Genomic DNA, 18,084 nt, shown 5'->3' with positions numbered 1-18,084 from the left:
AATCCCACTCGTCAAGATCAAAATCAATGAGAGCCCAACTTTGTTTAAGAACCCATAGGGATCATGGACCGAGAGTTCAAGCGACCGAAACAAATCTGCATTCCAATAGTAAAGGTTCGCTGGAATGCCAATAGAAGACCTAAGTTCATCTAGGAGCGAGAAGACCTGTTGAGTCTAAAGTATCCTTATCTTCTGAGTTGCTTAATTTCATCTGCGTGTGTGTGCTTGAACTCTAATTTCGGGAAGAAATTCCCTCTAATGGGGGGATGATGTGACAACCTGACATTTTCATTCGTATAAACTCCGCAATCAAGCACATTAAAAATTAGCTAAATTCATCCCAAAACATTTTTGGCCGGATTTAAGCCGTTCGATTATTTTCTTTTAAATTTTCGACAAACGTGCAATTAAATGGAAGTGTCCATTTGGAGTGTTATGTAGCAAATAACCATTTAACACCTTGACTAGGTGTTACGGCCAAACAAGGGAGTTTGGACCGCAAACCCCAATGGCTATATATATGGCACCTAGCCATTTTCCTTCATTTCTTGCATTCCAAGCTTGAGAAAACCCGATTTATCTCCCAAGGATCTTCAAGCTTTCGACCCAACCTTCTCATAACGTAAGTACTTTTATCCTAAAGTATATTAAGGCTTGTTATACTTCCATTTATCAAGAAATCACCCAAGAAACACCAAGAACAAGGTGTTTATGGTCCAAGATGTTCTTAGACTGTAAACCCTAAAATAGGTGCCAAAGTGTGCCCTAGTTCATTCTAGACCTTGACAACTAGCATGGATCCTTTCCTTGATATTTTTAGCACTTAAAAACACCAAAACCCCCCAAGAATATGTGTTTACGGTTTGGGGACCTCCTAAAACTGTAAACACCCCCAAGAGGGTGTTTTGATGCCCTTAACACCTTCTATGGCTTGTATAAGTGACTAGAGCTTTGCATGCTTAACCTAGATACACCAAAAACTGAAAGGAAGGGGAAAACATGAGTTGACGGCCGTAAACTCATGTGTTTACTGCCGTAAACTCCCCAAGGAGTGGTCCAAGAACCGTGAACTCCAAATGGAGGTCATCTTGAGCCCCAACCACTTCCTAAGCCGTTGATTCGAGTCTAGCATAATTCCTTGAATAGTTTAATACCTTTGAGCATCCAATGGCACCATTGCCATGAGTTTACGGTCATAAAATCATGGGGGAAAATGGTCTTGAAACCGTAAACATTCATGAAGGCCACCATTTGAGGAGTAAACTCCAATATGAGGCCATACACTCTTTATATGCAACATTTAATACTCCTAGCACTTGTGGTAAAGTGTTTCCATGTATTAGGATGTATTTACTTGCATAATTAATTATTAAGTGACTAATTTGATACATAAATGTATCATTATATGTTAAATAGGGTTTGCGTGTGTAGTCAAGTCATCACTTGACACTTAGCATCCTATACCGTCCGTTCATCCGAATCACCCACGTCAGGTGAGTTCATACCCCTGAATCAACCTTTTAAATGCTTTTAAAATGCTTTTATCGGGGGGAATACAAGTTCAACTATAGATTTATTATATCAATCACATGTGATTAATAACTGTATAGCAAAATAGATTTTTGCTTGTTAAACTACTTTATCCAGCTAAAGGTTTTCAAATCTTGTTTTCAAATCTCGTTTAAAGTATGAATATCTCTTTTTTGATTATTAAAGATTTTGCAATGGTTTTCCAAGCTTTTTTTATAAACTGACATCAAGTCATAAATTCTTATTTATTAAGTTTTCCAAAGGTTTTACCAAAGTTTCTGTTATGCTTTTATTTTTTTAAATGCATGCCTGTATATGTATATTTATATAAGTGATGTTTAAAGGACTTAGGAAGGCTAACTCGCTTAGATTCCTTTTCCTTGTTTGGATGTGGCTTCAGGGTATCAGTTATCCGTCCGAAGGTCGTTTAATTATTAATTATATATCATGTATACATATATAATCATAAAAGTTCTCTTAGCCAATTCATTTCCTTTGGGTAGCAAAGGAATCCTTCCATTATTCGTATACCTGAATCATTAGTAACTATTATAGTAATAGTTGGAAAATTCTATTTACTCTCTCTCTCTCTCTCTCTAGTACGGAGTGTTACACAAGAGTCAGTTCATTCGTGAGTCTATACCATTATTTTAATACCTTAAATAGAATGTGATGTACAATTTCCCGATACGATGCTTCCTAGCATCGTCGTTGTGTAGCAGAGTCTCCTATAGGGAGAGTGGACATCATGTGTATAGATCTATACGGGAGAGACACTCCTGCATCCTGACTACTAGCTACAGTCCGAGCCGGTAAGGCCCATGGGTGACATATTGTCAGAATGCTTCATGTGACCTTCAGGGTCATCAGGTATTCGATCGTCAATCAGCATGGTTACATATGAGTTTACATTGACCCCCTTTTATTTTAGACCTTGCTAGGCGTATTTTCCATTTAATACCCTCCTGGTGTCTAGGTTTACTTATTTTTAGACTTTGTTAGGCGTATTGTTAAATACCTTCTGGAGTCAATGTTTATTCACCTTTAGACTAAGCAAGGCGTATTGTACATTTGATACCCTCCTGGAGTCTATGTTTTATTCACCTTTAGATTGAGCCAAGTGTATTGTGCATTCGATACCCTCCTGGAGTCTATTGTTTATTCACCTTTAGACTGAGCCAGGCGTATGGTCCATTCGATACCCTCCTAGAGTCTATGTATTATCTACTTTAGCCATCAGTATTACTACTGAGGTATAATATTATTTTCCCTTATTACTTTTACCTGTGATTTTTCTCGCAATTCCTTTAAAGTAAAAACTATATTTTGATAATGATAGTATTTTTGGGGAGTTTACTCCTTAAAATATAAAACAGTCGGGTCTTGGTAGAAGACTGCATTTGATAGAGATACTCCTTGGTTTAAATATAGAACAAATGGATGTTGGTAGAAGACTGCTTTTATTTTGAAAATATAGGATTTTCAGGAAAGAATTCTAACACTCTGTAGATTCTAAACCACCATCATTGTGTGAGATCATTTTAAAGTAGAACCTATTTTTATACCAATGTCATTAAATACTTATGAACTCACCAGCATTAAAAATGCTGATACTCGCTTTCAAAGTAACTTGTATTCTCAGGTCATCGGTAGACATGTACACTCGGTAGACAACCTTGTACCAAGCTGCTTTATATGTTATTCTTTGTATTTTACTCTTGATGTTGTTGTTGAATGTAACTTATGAAAAATTATTACTATTAATGCAATGGTTGTTGTACATTGATTACTATACTGCATATGTTGTGATACTTGACATGACGTCCTCCACCCCAGAACGTTTCCACCGTTCTCTGTTTTGGGGTGTGACAGATTGGTATCAAAGCATTGTTTATAGTGAGCTCAGTATATCTAATCATAAAAGATATACAACCTATAAAAACATTGGGTATAAGAACATCCAAAATCTAAACACCCGAACAAAGTATCACAAGAAGAAGAAGAATAAAAGTCTTTGGATTTTGATCATTACCATCAAACCTGGGCAATTATGTAATCGTAAGTGTTGGGTTTTGAGCAATCTAACACTTCCTAAGTGTGCATGCAACCCTAATAAACCTTGGATCTATGTTTGTCTAAATACATGCAAAATAATAATTTTCCAAGGTTCATAACCTATCTAACATGGCATGGGGTACTTTTAAACATAAAACAGTTAGAAGAGATTACATACCTTTTTGATGAGATTGATTCTTTGGAGTTTGAGGGCCAAGCACCTATAGTGTGAATGCCTCAAATAGAATCATAAATCACCACAAACTCTTGGAAAACTTTTAGAGAGTACACACATACTTATATTTTCGGCCACACACAAGCATATACCATTAGTGCCACTAGTGGCTATTTCATGCAACATAAGCATGCTTATATAGTGTAAATGATTAGGGTGAAACCCTAACAACCCATGACCTTTCCTTTTCCAAGGATCCATGGGTTAAAAGCTCCATGGATCATCCATGGACTTCCATATAAGCCTAGCCCATTAACAAATGAGTGTTAACGCACACTATATAAAACCAATAGCCCACAATCTAATTAGTCTCCCTTTTAATCTCTAAATTAATTCATAATTAATTTAAGACTAAGACTAATTAAATAACATGACTTCATATTAATATATTATAACTTATAATATATTAATAATCATATGTGTATAACTCTCATAAAATTATCCATAAATAGTTTGGATGAAATGCAACCCAAATGGACCATGCCCGGTCGAGTCAAGTATATACCAAATAAGTTATGGACTTAGACACCTTATCCAACACACTCCCACTTGGATAAGTCTAATAACTATATTTGCGTATGTTACTTCAGGAACCAACCAGCAATCGTAGCTCTCGAAAACTCTGTTGAACTATGAAGCGCCATTTTAGATAAGTGATCATATAATCCTCTGTTCTCATGATATCAGCCGGACAAATACATCGAACAACGTCGTACTTATTGTCTAGCAGTTTGTTTCCCGATTTTCGATTTGTTTGACAAAGAACTTAATCGAACACATCAATTTAGTTATGACTGGCCGGTACATAGGTCACAACAAAATCATCGAGGGGCCCAGATATCGCTTCTATTTCTAGAAGGAACAGATAAACTTCGACTCATATGTTTGTTCTACTACTTGTTGAGTTGTACACAAAGGCACGTTTTATAACATCAAGTTACTGATGCATTTACGTGTAATCAATGCACAACCAACGCATAGGTAACAACTCATATCTCTAGGTTTGAAGATTTATATGATATTACCGTCTCACGATCACTCGAGATAAATTCCATGAAGTGATACAAGTGAGCGTGGGTTTATTCCAATACTCATAACTTATGAGCACTCATGAATGTTGTAGCAACCATTGCTATGACTAAACCCATTTAGCCATCTACAAACTCGATTCATGACAGTCTTGATTCATACCTACTTCCAACATATGAACGACTGTGGAGTGTTTAAATAACTTAGTCATTCGGAAAAAATAACCTAGCTATTTTTGAAGTCAAAACATGAAAAGTGAAACACAATAATAATTGAATCCAATATGGTCTCAGAACCCTTATGAATATAAATAAAACCACCTTTTATTTATCACCATATTGATTACACATTATTCATTGTATAATGTTTCAAATAATCAACTTAAGACTTGAAAAAAAACAACAATCGTCCCATGCTCCTAGCATGTACACTTTGTTTTTCTAAACAATAGTTATGCCATACTCCAAGTATGCACACTATGTTTGTCTATGATCCTTACATTGTGATGTAGATCAATTGAACATGATTCCATTGATACTCATTTCACAATACCAAATCCTTATTGTAAATGTGAGAATCCCCGATTGCTATCATTTACCAAAAATCTGTTAGATTTTAAACTTTTATGCAATGTTCCTCTTGTAATGATTTTGCACAAAGTCACCAAAACCTTGTCAATAGTCATTACAGAGTATTCCAAAGAAGGTCAACTTCTATGGGACGTAAGTCTCATATTCAAAGTACATTGCTTTGAACATCCTTCTTGCATTAAGGTTTTCTAATCTTACATAGATTGAATAACTTCCACCTATGGAGACATTTCCATAGTCCCATTTTGACTATCACTTCCGAACAAGAGTTACTTCTTTTCAGAATATGTCAATATGGTCCTTTCTGACAACTTACATCATATTTCCAACTTTCCCTGAGCAACCAATCTTTGGCGAACCTCAAATTGTCCTCGACAATTGCTTAATCACTTTAGTCGTATCCAGTTCTAGACTTTTCCCTTCTCAATGCCTTAAGCATTTGGAAAATATAGAAAAGATGAATATTATAGCACATGCAATCGATCCAATATCCGAAGCATATGGGACACGATTCATGATGTTTGACATAAAGACATGATACTAGACCAGTCTTTTGCTACAATATTTTTTATCTGCCATGTTTTCAAAATTTTAACTATGAAGAGGGATGTCGTAGTCATAATTGAATTTTGAGAACGCAATATATATAGAATTTCCCTAAGTCGAACCATTCAGACATAAAATTCATACATATATCCTTGACTAAAGATGATTAAAATCTCAATCTAAGCTTTAGAATTGAAATGAAGTATAATTTTCTCTCCCTTAATTATAGCAAAACAAGTTTTCAACCCCTGCAACTTCACGAATTGAAACTTTGTTTTCATTAATTAACATTGCTAACTTGCAACACTAAACGTAATAATCATGCTCCCACTAACATGATGATTAACACTTATGCTCCCACAAACTCTAACATATTTCTAGAAATCTGCTGGACTTCTGAAATTTAGATTCATACACCCTTTCTTAGATAGCTCACATGTGTGTCTAAACAATTTTCAGAACTATGAAAAGGGATGCCGTAATCATAGTTTCAATTGCTTAGGCATTTTCCATTTCTCACAAGTCCATGTTAGTGTGCCGGTTAACCACATGCGCTCCAGTAACAACTTTTGAAAATGCGAATAACACAATTGATATCTACGTAAAATCTACTTAGTGAAAGCGTTTCCTCGCCATCATTTTCATGATACGGAGAGAAACCTTATGACACTTAGATTTTATAGTGTATGAGTTCCTATCCATGTGAATTTGTCAAAACCATAATCACAAGATAAGGATAGTGACAAATTTAGCCTTACATGGATTAAACTTGTTCAGTCTTAGTTTCTTGTCACCTTGGTAGCACAAGGCCCACTAATGCTTCCAAGTTGAACTCTGATAGCTCACATGTAAATTCAACTTATTTGAAGTAGGTACATAAATAAGAATTATGTCAACACGATAGGTTGCAAACCTTAAGTCGTGTGCTAGTGATAAATTACAGGTTTTACTCTTGATTAAATCTTGAAACTCTTTCAGGATCTTTAAGGCTCCCACTGTCCCCTTGACATATAAGTTTCCCCAGTCAAGAACCATTCCTTGACAAAACAAATATTAAAGGGAAAATGCGGATTCTTATCAAGACTAACACTTCACACAATTGGTCTTAGTTGGTCTTTGTCTCATCCAAGACATCACAACTTACCAATATCAAATGTACAAGAGTAGAAAAACATTTTACTCTTACATTTGACTAGTGTTAATAAATCTTCCTTTATGTCACTCAAAGTTACAATCTTGGAGTATGACTCTAAGAATTGTTTTGGAACGAAGTATGACTCAGCTTCTTGATTTTAACCAATCCAACAATTCATGACCTCTCTGCTTAGCCATAACAATGCAGTACTAAGACGTCCTTAGAGTATGAATTTGTGATATGGTTTCATAATCATTAAGAAGATCATGACCTCTCTTCTCATTTGTTTTGTCATACATTGTAACCTTTCCAATGTTACAAAATTATACTTAACCTCATAAGTATAATCATATTTACTAATCTTTAGTAAATCATGACAAATCAATCTTTGTGGTGGACCTTGACCAGCGCACACCCAGTGTACCTAATTCCTTAGTCCTTCAATTGACTCACATATACATGTGATCAAAGAATTAGTCTTAATTTTCAAAGATGAAAATTTTCATTCATCATACAATACAACTTGTATGATTCCAAGTTTCTGTCCAATTGAAACTTGGGTGATGAAAACTTTCTTCATTTGGTAAATTCAGACACTACCACAAATGAAGGAATCAAATCCACTTTCCAATATTGCTATTACTGGAAACATATAAGCAACAATTTTCCATAGATGCCATTGTAAGGATATTTTTAAAATAAATGAAAATTAAAACCCTTTTTTCTTTTATTTTAAAACTTTGCGGAAAAACTTATCCTTACAATCCACATGAAAACCTTGTTGTTATCCATTCATAAGCAATATATTATAACTCTTAAGCCACAGCTCAAAATTCTGATTACCGAACCATACGATCGAAACCCACCTTCGCAATCAGAATCAACATATACTTACTTTAAGCTTCCTATCTTTTCTTTGATTCTTAAAAACATCAACATGCGACCCATTCAAATTATGTAATAAGAATCTCCAAATAGGAACTTAATAGAGTTAGTCAGTGGACTTTACCCGAAGTAGAGTCAAACCTCTTGACTTGATCAACCTCATGACCTTTCAGGTGAATAGGGCAGCTTCGCAACCAATGCCCTTTCCTTTGGCAACAAAACACATGGACCCTTTGGTAATGGCACATGAGACTATCTCAGACTTAGCCTTTCTCTTTACCATTTGGTCAACCGAGTTGACTATGGCCGATCCCTTTCCATTGGGAAGAGAAATGCTTTTCTAGATATCCAATGCTACCATTGTCAATGTCCATTTAAGACTTGGTAAGTTGTTCTTTTAATCAAATTTGCTTTACTGGTGTTCCAAATCATTGCTGATTCCACAACACCAAGCAAATAGATAACATCATTAAGGGTCATGTCATAGTCTGTCTCATAGTAGTCCCAAAGAGACTCACTATGGTACTAAGAAAGTGATTGAACATCCAACTTTCACGAGACTTTGACACCCAACTCTCCCGGCTTGTCAATATGTGACTTTATCTCCAAGATGTGAGCACACATAGACTATGCTTGCCAATAGGGATTGAGTGACTTTAAACTTTTCAAGAACTTGTGGGTGAGGGAGAATAATTGGAGGCAATGAAGCATGATGTTGAGGGACACCATCTTCAAGAGATTTGGGAAGATCATAGTTGTCTGAACCAGACATCTATAATGGGAGAAAATCAAGTTAGTTGATTCAAAGTCCTTAATATAACACCCAATATGAAATATTAAGGCTAGGTGTCACACCCCCAAACCTGAACGACGGAAACGTTCAGGGGCGGATGACTTCATGTGGTAACGTAACAATTGAATACATAGTAAAGAAAGCAATACAACCATCATATATATAATTGAAAGTTTACATTTGTCAAAAGTTACATGTTCAAAACCAATTACAATATGATGTAAAAAATACGAGATTAAACTGGCGCCACAGCATCCCTTCATCAAAAGCGTAATGAATACCTGAAATTACTGATTTCCTGGGACATACAAGTAATTTTGAAAGAGTAGATCAGCATTTAAGCTGGTGAGTTTCATAAGTATTTAAGTGACAATGTTTGTATGAAATGAAATGTTTTGTCTTTGTTTGTTTGTATTTAGAAAATCCTATATTTTCTACTAGTACAAAAGTAGCCTTCTCTCAAGACCAATGTTTGTTTCCAAAATGTATGTAAGTGTAAAATAACCAATGTGTTTTGAAAACCTTGTAAATCAAAGCATTTTTAATACCCCATGTGAGTTTTATAACCATACTATTGACTCGGAATGCCTATACACAACGTTCTTCAGGCGTTGGAATGTTATGACGTTTGTCACCCCAAACGGTGGACTGCAGCTAACAATCAGGGCGCGGGTTGTCAAGCCCGTATAGATCTATACACAAACACCATGCTCCCCCTCCAAGGGATTCTGGTATATAATACAGGACTTGAAATGTGTACTCGAACGTACGTGAAGTTAGCGTCTCACAAAACCGTGGTATAAAAACATATCTACTTGTTAAAATGTTTCATATGTTCTTGTATACGAAAGTGACTTCTTGAAATTCATGTTTCTAGTACATAAGAGTTAGAAATTTGTTTGTAGAACTATACCTATTATAGTTTTCTAAAAGTGTGTCTCGTTTGTTTAGAAATACCTAGAAAAGGAATAATTTGTTATGAAAATATAGATTTTTGGTGTAGAGTCTAAGATAGACAAGTATACATATAATCTAAGAAAATGTTTAGTTTATACATGCATTACAACAATTTATATTTCAAAGGATGGAATATAACATATTTTGTATATATAAAAGTTCCCTATATAGTTTATAAATCACATGCGATTTGGATATATAAAAGCACATAAAATAATTGTTTATGTAACACACGATAATACTCGTGTGTTTTACTTGTAATCCCCCCTTGAAAGCATATAAAAGAATTTAGAGAATATTTAAAAGGTAAATTAAAGGGGTATGAACTCACTTGAAAGTTTGGAGATAACGAGATGGAAAACCGGGCAGAGTTTCGTCTCGGGAAACGGATTTTCCTCGGGATTCTCGGGAATCTCGGGAGTAAAATCGACCCTCGGGACTTGAGCAAAAAGACCAGAGCTTCGGGTTTGAACGGGCACAGAAAACGAGGCAAGATTGTGAGAGAAAGGAGAGAAATGAGCATTTTTCTCGGAAGCCCTCGCATTCTATTTATAGGAAGGCTGAACCGCCTCGGTACGCGGGGCGTACGCTCATACGCAGCGCGTACGCGTACGTCATGCATGATCGAAGCCTCGACTGCCTCGGCTTCGGATGGGACAAATCGGATGGGGAGGCGGGTCGGATGGGACAGCGGGTCGGTCGGGTCGGTCGGACGGGCGGGTCGGAAGCCTCGGATAGGGCGACGTGGACGATCAGAGGCCAAGTCTCTCGGGTACTCAGGGCGTACAGGGGTACGTAGCGCGTACCTCGGATGAGGACGCTGACTCCTCTTCGGATAAGGTCCGAATTTTGAATTAAATAAATATATAATTTATTTAATAAATTTCAAAAATTCATATCTTCATCATACGAACTCCGTTTTCGATGGTCTTTATATCCACGCGTAGGTGAGACTACGCTCTACAACTTTCGTTTAGACTCCGTCGGCAAATTCCGAAATTATTTTTTTTATTATTTATATTATAACTCATCGTGTTTAAGGAATTTCTTTGAAAATTCATAACTTCTTTATCTGATGTCGGTTTTTGCCAGACTTTTTACCGCTGAAATACCATTGTCGAGACCTTCGATTCTCGTTTAGGTCATTCCGGCCAAAAGTCACTCGATCTCCGATTCGAGTTTTCAGTTGTTTGTTGTTAAGCTGAACTTGGAAAAATCATAACTTCGATATATGAAATCGGATTTGGGCAGTCTTTTTACGTATGATCATGGTTTAAAGACATTTAAACATAGAAGGAATTTAAATAGAACTATTTGTACATTTTCTTATGAAAGTAAATTTTATTACTCAAAAGTGGTTACAATACTTGACCCTTTTAGGTCATTTCAAAGAGTTGAAATATCGGGTTGTCACATCATCCCCCGTTAGAGAGAATTTCGTCCCGAAATTTAAAGTAGTAAAGATACTAGTGAACATGAAAGAGATGAGGGTACTTTTGTTTCATCTGATCTTCGCATTCCCATGTGAATTCAGGTCCCTGCTTGGCGTTCCAGCGAACCTTCACGATGGGTATGCGACTTTGTTTTGTTTCTTTGACCTCTCGGTCCATGATTTCTACTGGTTCTTCCACAAAGTTGAGGCTCTCGTTGATCTCGATGTCGTCGAGTGGAATAACAAGAGTCTCGTCAGACAGACACTTTTTCAAGTTTGAGACGTGGAAGGTTGGATGGATGTTACTAAGTTTGCGCGGTAGATTAAGCTTGTAAGCCATAGGGCCGATTCTGGCAAGAATCTCGAAAGGCCCTATGTATCTTGGATTTAGTTTCCCCCGCTTTCCAAATCGTATTAAACCCTTCCACGGTGAGACCTTTAATAAGACATGGTCTCCTACCTGGAATTCCAAAGGTTTCCTACTTTGGTCAGCGTAGCTTTTCTGTCGGTCTCTAGAGGCTTTCAATCGTTCATGAATCTGAACGATCTTCTCTGTCGTTTATCGTATGATTTCCGGACCGGTAAGAGTGCTTTCAGGAACTCTTCCTCTATCTAACTGGGTATCGCCAACGTCAGTCCAACACAGAGGGGATCTGCACTTTCGACCATAGAGGGCTTCAAACGGAGCAGCCTTTATGCTTGTACGATAACTATTGTTGTATGAAAATTCGACAAGGGGTAAATGGACATCCCATGCCTTTCCAAAGTCAATCACACAGGCTTTCAGCATATCTTCTAAAGTTTGTATCGTTCTCTCACTTTGCCCATCCGTTTGTGGGTGGTAGGCTGTACACATGTCTAGCCTAGTTCCCAGGGAACTTTGTAGTGACTGCCAAAATCTTGAAGTGAATCTACTATCTCTATCGGAGATAATGGATATCGGAACACCATGCAGTCGCACTACTTCCCTTAAGTAAGTTCTTGTAAGCTTCTCCATTTTGTCAGTCTCCTTGATGGGTAGGAAATGCGCGGATTTGGTCAATCTGTCGACAATGACCCATATGGTATCGAGTCCACTTGTCGTCTTGGGTAACTTGGTTATGAAATCCATAGTAATCCGCTCCCACTTCCATTCTGGTATCTCTGGTTGTTGTAGTAATCCTGACGGTTTCTGATACTCGACCTTAACCTTAGCGCAAGTAAGACATTTACTCATGAAGGTAGCAATTTCTGCTTTCATGTTAGGCCACCAGTATAGTTTCTTAAGATCCAGATACATTTTATCTGAACCTGGGTGAACGGAATACCTTGAGTTGTGAGCTTCGGTCATGACTACATTTCTGAAACCACCATGTTTCGGGGTCCAGATTCGGTCCATGAGATAGTAGGCTCCGCCACCCTTGACTTCAAGATTCTTTTCCATTCCTCGCAGGGATTCACCCGCCACATTTTTAGGTTGCAAAGCTCCCATTTGTGCCTCCTTAATTTGTGTGGATAAGTGGGAATGGATAGTCATAGTCAGAGATTTGACCCTCCGACCAGTGTATTCTTTTCGACTGAGGGCGTCAGCTACTACGTTGGCCTTGCCAGGATGATAACGAATTTCGCATTCGTAGTCATTTAGTAACTCAACCCATCGTCGTTGTCGCATGTTGAGTTCCTTTTGATCGAAAATGTGTTGAAGGCTCTTGTGATCGGTGAAAATAGTACTCTTTGTTCTGTATAAGTAGTGTCTCCAGATCTTCAGAGCAAATACCACTGCTCCTAACTCGAGATCGTGTGTCGTATAGTTCACTTCGTGTGTCTTAAGCTGTCGGGAGGCATAAGCGATAACCTTCCCTCTTTGCATAAGAACACAACCAAGTCCTTGATTTGATGCATCGCAATACACTACGAAGTCTTCTATCCCTTCGGGGAGGGATAGTATCGGTGCGGTGCACAAGGCCTGCTTTAGTGTATGGAATGTCTTCTCTTGTTTCGCTTCCCAGTCAAAGGCCACGCCTTTCTGGGTTAATGTAGTAAGAGGTTTCGCAATGCTCGAAAACTTCTTTATGAATCTGCGATAGTAGCCAGCTAGATTTAGAAATTGACGAATTTCTGTAGGTGTCTTTGGTGCCGACCAGTTCTTAATGGCCTTAATTTTGGAGGGGTCCACATGTATACCTTTCTCGCTAACAACGTGGCCTAAAAATTCGACTCTTCGAATCCAAAATTCGCATTTAGAGAACTTCGCATAGAGTTTCTCCGTTCGCAGTGTTTCTAGGATTTTTTGTAGGTGCTGACTATGCTCTTCCTCACTTCGGGAGTAGATAAGTATATCATCGATAAAGACGATGACGAACTGATCCAAGTAAGGGCGTCATACCCTATTCATTAGGTCCATAAATACTACTGGTGCATTGGTTAATCCGAACGGCATCACTACAAATTTGTAGTGTCCATAACGAGTTCAGAAAGCTGTCTTTGGAATGTCCCCCTCAAGAACTCGTAATTGGTGATATCCGGATCGTAGATCTATTTTGGAGAAGTAGTTCGCTCCTTGAAGCTGGTCGAATAGGTCGTCAATACGGGGTAGAGGATAGCGGTTCTTGACAGTAAGTTTGTTCAGCTCTCTGTAGTCGATGCACATACGGAACGATCCGTCTTTCTTCTTTACAAACAAGACTGGTGCTCCCCAAGGTGAGAAACTTGGTCTTATGAATCCTTTTTGAAGGAGTTTATTAAGTTGACTGGAAAGTTTCTGCATCTCTGCTGGTGCAAGACGATAAGGCGACTTCCCTACTGGGGTAGCTCCTGGAACTAAGTCGATTCTGAAATCGACTTGGCGTTGCGGTGGTAATCCTGGTAGTTCTTCTGGAAAGATATCGGGAAAGTCGTGTACTATCGAGATGCCTTTGATGTCCTTCAGTTATTGACTTGTATCAACGATGTGCGCTAGGAATGCTCGACAATCCTTCCGCAAGCACTTGCGAGCTTGGATGCACGAAATGATGCAAAGGTTTGTACTAGATTTGTCGCCGTAGATAACTAATGTTTCGTTGTTAGGGAGATTAAGACGGACTGCTTTCTCAAAGCACATGATGTCGGCACGAAGAAGACTCAACCAATCCATGCCGACTATGACGTCGAAACTTTTAATTTGGACCGGCATGAGATTGATTGGGAAAGAATGGCCGTCTAAAGTTAACGTATAGCCCATGTATATGCAGTTAGTGTTTTCGGTTTTTCCATTGGCCATCTCTACAGTGAATGATTTTTCTAACTTGCTAGGTTTAGGTTTAAGTAAATGAATAAAGTTTTGACTCACGAAGCTTCTCTCCGCTCCACTATCGAATAATATGCATGCATATGAATTATCGAGAAGGAACGTACCAGCAACTATAGTTGGGTCAGCTACAGCTTCGTCGTGGCCTATTGCCAAAACTGGTCCCACACCTCCGGAGCGTGCTGCCTTAGGACAGTTCCTCTTGTAGTGGCCCACCTCGCCACAACCGTAGCAAGTCTGTCCTACACCCGCACCGGGAACTTGAGTGATCGGCTTTGCGGGGTCCTTGCAGAAACGGGCTGTGTGTCGCTTCCTGTTGCAGTTGGCGCACTGCATTTCCCGACAAGGTCCATGGTGGTGGTAATTGCATTTGGTGCACTTTGGAAGGTTACCTACATAAGGCTTTGTTGGGTAGGTATTTGTAGGAGCTGTAGTAGGTACAGTGGCAGCATTTACTGAAACCAGTTGTTTCTTTGCGGATTCCTGGGAAGACCCACCCTTCCCTTTATTCGACACTCTCTTCTTGCTATTGTTGTTGTTGTTGTTGTTGTTGTTGTTGTTGTTGTTGTTGTTGTTGTTGTTGTTTCCTTTCTGTGGTTCTGGTGCAGAAGTGGTTGAGTTCTGATGACCTCCGTAGTCAATCAGAGATTGTGCCAGTTCCTTAGCACTTTCAAAGGTGTCAGGTTTGGAAGCTAACACGCTTGATCGAAGTTGGGGCATCAGTCCCCAGATGTACCTTTCTATTTTCTTGCTCTCGGGAGCAATCATATCTGGACAAAGAATTGCCAGCTCGCAGAATCTGTTGGTATAAGTAGCGATGTCGGTGCCAACCATTCCGAGATTCCATAGCTCGTGTTCAAGCTTTTGAATCTCTCCCCGTGGGCAGTATTCTCTCATCATCATGGCTTTCAGGCTCTCCCAGCTTATGGAGTTTGCCACGATTAGGGTACGTACTTTAACGTGGCCATTCCACCAAGTTAAAGCTTTATCAATAAGGGTGAAAGTTGCAAATTTGACTTTGCTGTGCTCGGGACAGGAGCAGATTTCAAAGACTGCCTCCGTCCTTTCAATCCACTGCCTCAAGGCCATCACACCACCAGTTCCATAAAACATCTGGGGCTTGGCATTGGTGAAGTCCTTATAGGTGCATTCTCTAGGTGGTTCATGACTCTTGCCATGGTTGGATAGGTGTGTGCCAGATCCCGAGCCATTAGTACTCGAGTTATTGATGTGTGACATGGGAGCTGCCACCGCTGCGGTGACTGCTGCTTGGAACATAACGGCATCAAATTGAGGTAGTGGAGGTGGTGGTGGTACAGGTGTTTCCCCATCGTTGTTTCGCCTTGGGTTCCTACGCGGAGGCATCCTTCAACTATAGGTTGAAAAGACCAGGATAAGAATTCCATAGAATAGAAAATGTATGTGTCTCATGAACTAAATCGCTATAGTTCAACAACAGATGATAGTATGAGTCTTAAAATAGAAGAATGAAAGTTATTTGTAAGACTGAAAGTATGAAGCAAGTATTTGGTTTCTTAAAGACCTTTCAAAGTTTGAACGAAATACTTAACGTAGTTGTAATAGTGTCACTTATATTAATATAGAATTTGTTACAATGATCATGAAAATTTGACCCTTATAAGGGTCTCCGATTACAAAGTTCGAGAAATTTAAAGACTTTTAGCCGAGGTCCTAAGCAATAACAAAATTTGAGTCTTTGACAAGCACTACTTGCGTCATAGGTTGCGCTTGGAGCTTGACTCTGCATCTGATTGCTTCGACTCCATTAGACGCCTATCAAAAGCGGCTTGTTGTTCCCTCAGTTCAGCGAGGGCTGCAATCATTTGCGCTTGGAATGCTTCGGTTTGGAGTTGAGCATTGTCTTGTATCTTGTCCAGCCTACGGATGTCAGAAGTGTGAACCTGCACTTCCACGTTGACATCCCGAATTCGGCTAACTTGAACTCCGGACTGATAGGACTGATTGGCTAACTTACCCACCGTTACCGGGAGTGCTCGTTCAGCCGAACCTCCGCCGCGGACATCATAGAAGTCCCGGCACATGCCGTAGGGAGGGCGTAGGTTTTGTTGTTGGCTCCAATGGTGGAGGTGACTTCCCCAAACGGGAGTCGGTCCTTGAAAGTTCCTTACGAAGACGGGAGGTTGAATGGGTGGTGGATCGATAACTTCCGGCTCTGAGTCGGTACCAGAGTCATCACCCACTTCTATGGGTTCCTCGTCCTCTTCGGGATCATCTTCGATCCATCCTCCGTTGCCTTGGTTTGGAAAGTAGGGGTCGCCAGGGTGGTGAAATCCAGCCATTTGACTGCACGAGAAATAGGGTTATAACAATTGAATAAAGTTGGAACATGCAAAACATGTAAGTTAAACTAGTTTAGATAGCAAATACTCCTATAGTATTTTAATTCTTGTGTTTGATTCTTGTAATGGTTTGGTAAGGTTTGACTTGTTGCTTACTACGATTATTCCTCGATATACGTTGGTCCAATCTCAGGCAAATATAGTTGATCACGCTATATTTGTCCCAAATCAGATTACATATATCGAGTCTTAATCGTAGTGTCAACTTGTCTAAATACTTGTTGTATAGTTAGATATCATGAAAATAATTTGTTGTATGCATGTAATTGTACTTAAATGAACTATCAATTTAAGTTGAACGCAATGTTGCTTAAGCGTAAAAAGAAAATTTGTTTTGTCAGAGAGTATTAGTCCCTTAAGCATTTATAGTTTGTATATCTTATGTGGTTCGATATACTTAGTTCACTATAAACATTGCTCTGATACCAATCTATCACACCCCCAAACCTGAACGGCGGAAACGTTCGGGGGCGGATGACTTCATGTGGTAACGTAACAATTGAATACATAGTAAAGAAAGCAATACAACCATCATATATATAATTGAAAGTTTACATTTGTCAAAAGTTACATGTTCAAAACCAATTACAGTATGATGTCAAAAATACGAGATTAAACTGGCGCCGCAGCATCCCTTCATCAAAAGCGTAATGAATACCTGAAATTACTGATTTCCTGGGACATACAAGTAATTTTGAAAGAGTAGATCAGCATTTAAGCTGGTGAGTTTCATAGGTATTTAAGTGACAATGTTTGTATGAAACGAAATGTTTTGTCTTTGTTTGTTTGTATTTCGAAAATCCTATATTTTCTACTTGCATAAAAGTAGCCTTCTCTCAAGACCAATGTTTGTTTCCAAAATATATGTAAGTGTAAAATAACCAATGTGTTTTGAAAACCTTGTAAATCAATGCATTCTTAATACCCCATGTGAGTTTTATAACCATAATATTGACTCGGAATGCCTATACACAACGTTCTTCAGGCGTTGGAATGTTATGACGTTTGTCACCCCAAACGGTGGACTGCAGCTAACAGTCAGGGCGCGGGTTGTCAAGCCCGTATAGATCTATACACAAACACCATGCTCCCCCTCCAAGGGATTCTGGTATATAATACAGGACTTGAAATGTGTACTCGAATGTACGTGAAGTTAGCGTCTCACAAAACTGTGGTATAAAAACAGATCTACTTGTTAAAATGTTTCATTTGTTCTTGTATACGAAAGTGACTTCTTGAAATTCATGTTTC

Source organism: Lactuca sativa, chromosome 7 (genome assembly GCF_002870075.4).
Source record: "Lactuca sativa cultivar Salinas chromosome 7, Lsat_Salinas_v11, whole genome shotgun sequence".
NCBI lineage: Eukaryota > Viridiplantae > Streptophyta > Magnoliopsida > Asterales > Asteraceae > Lactuca > Lactuca sativa.
This window is presented reverse-complemented; position numbering follows the sequence as displayed.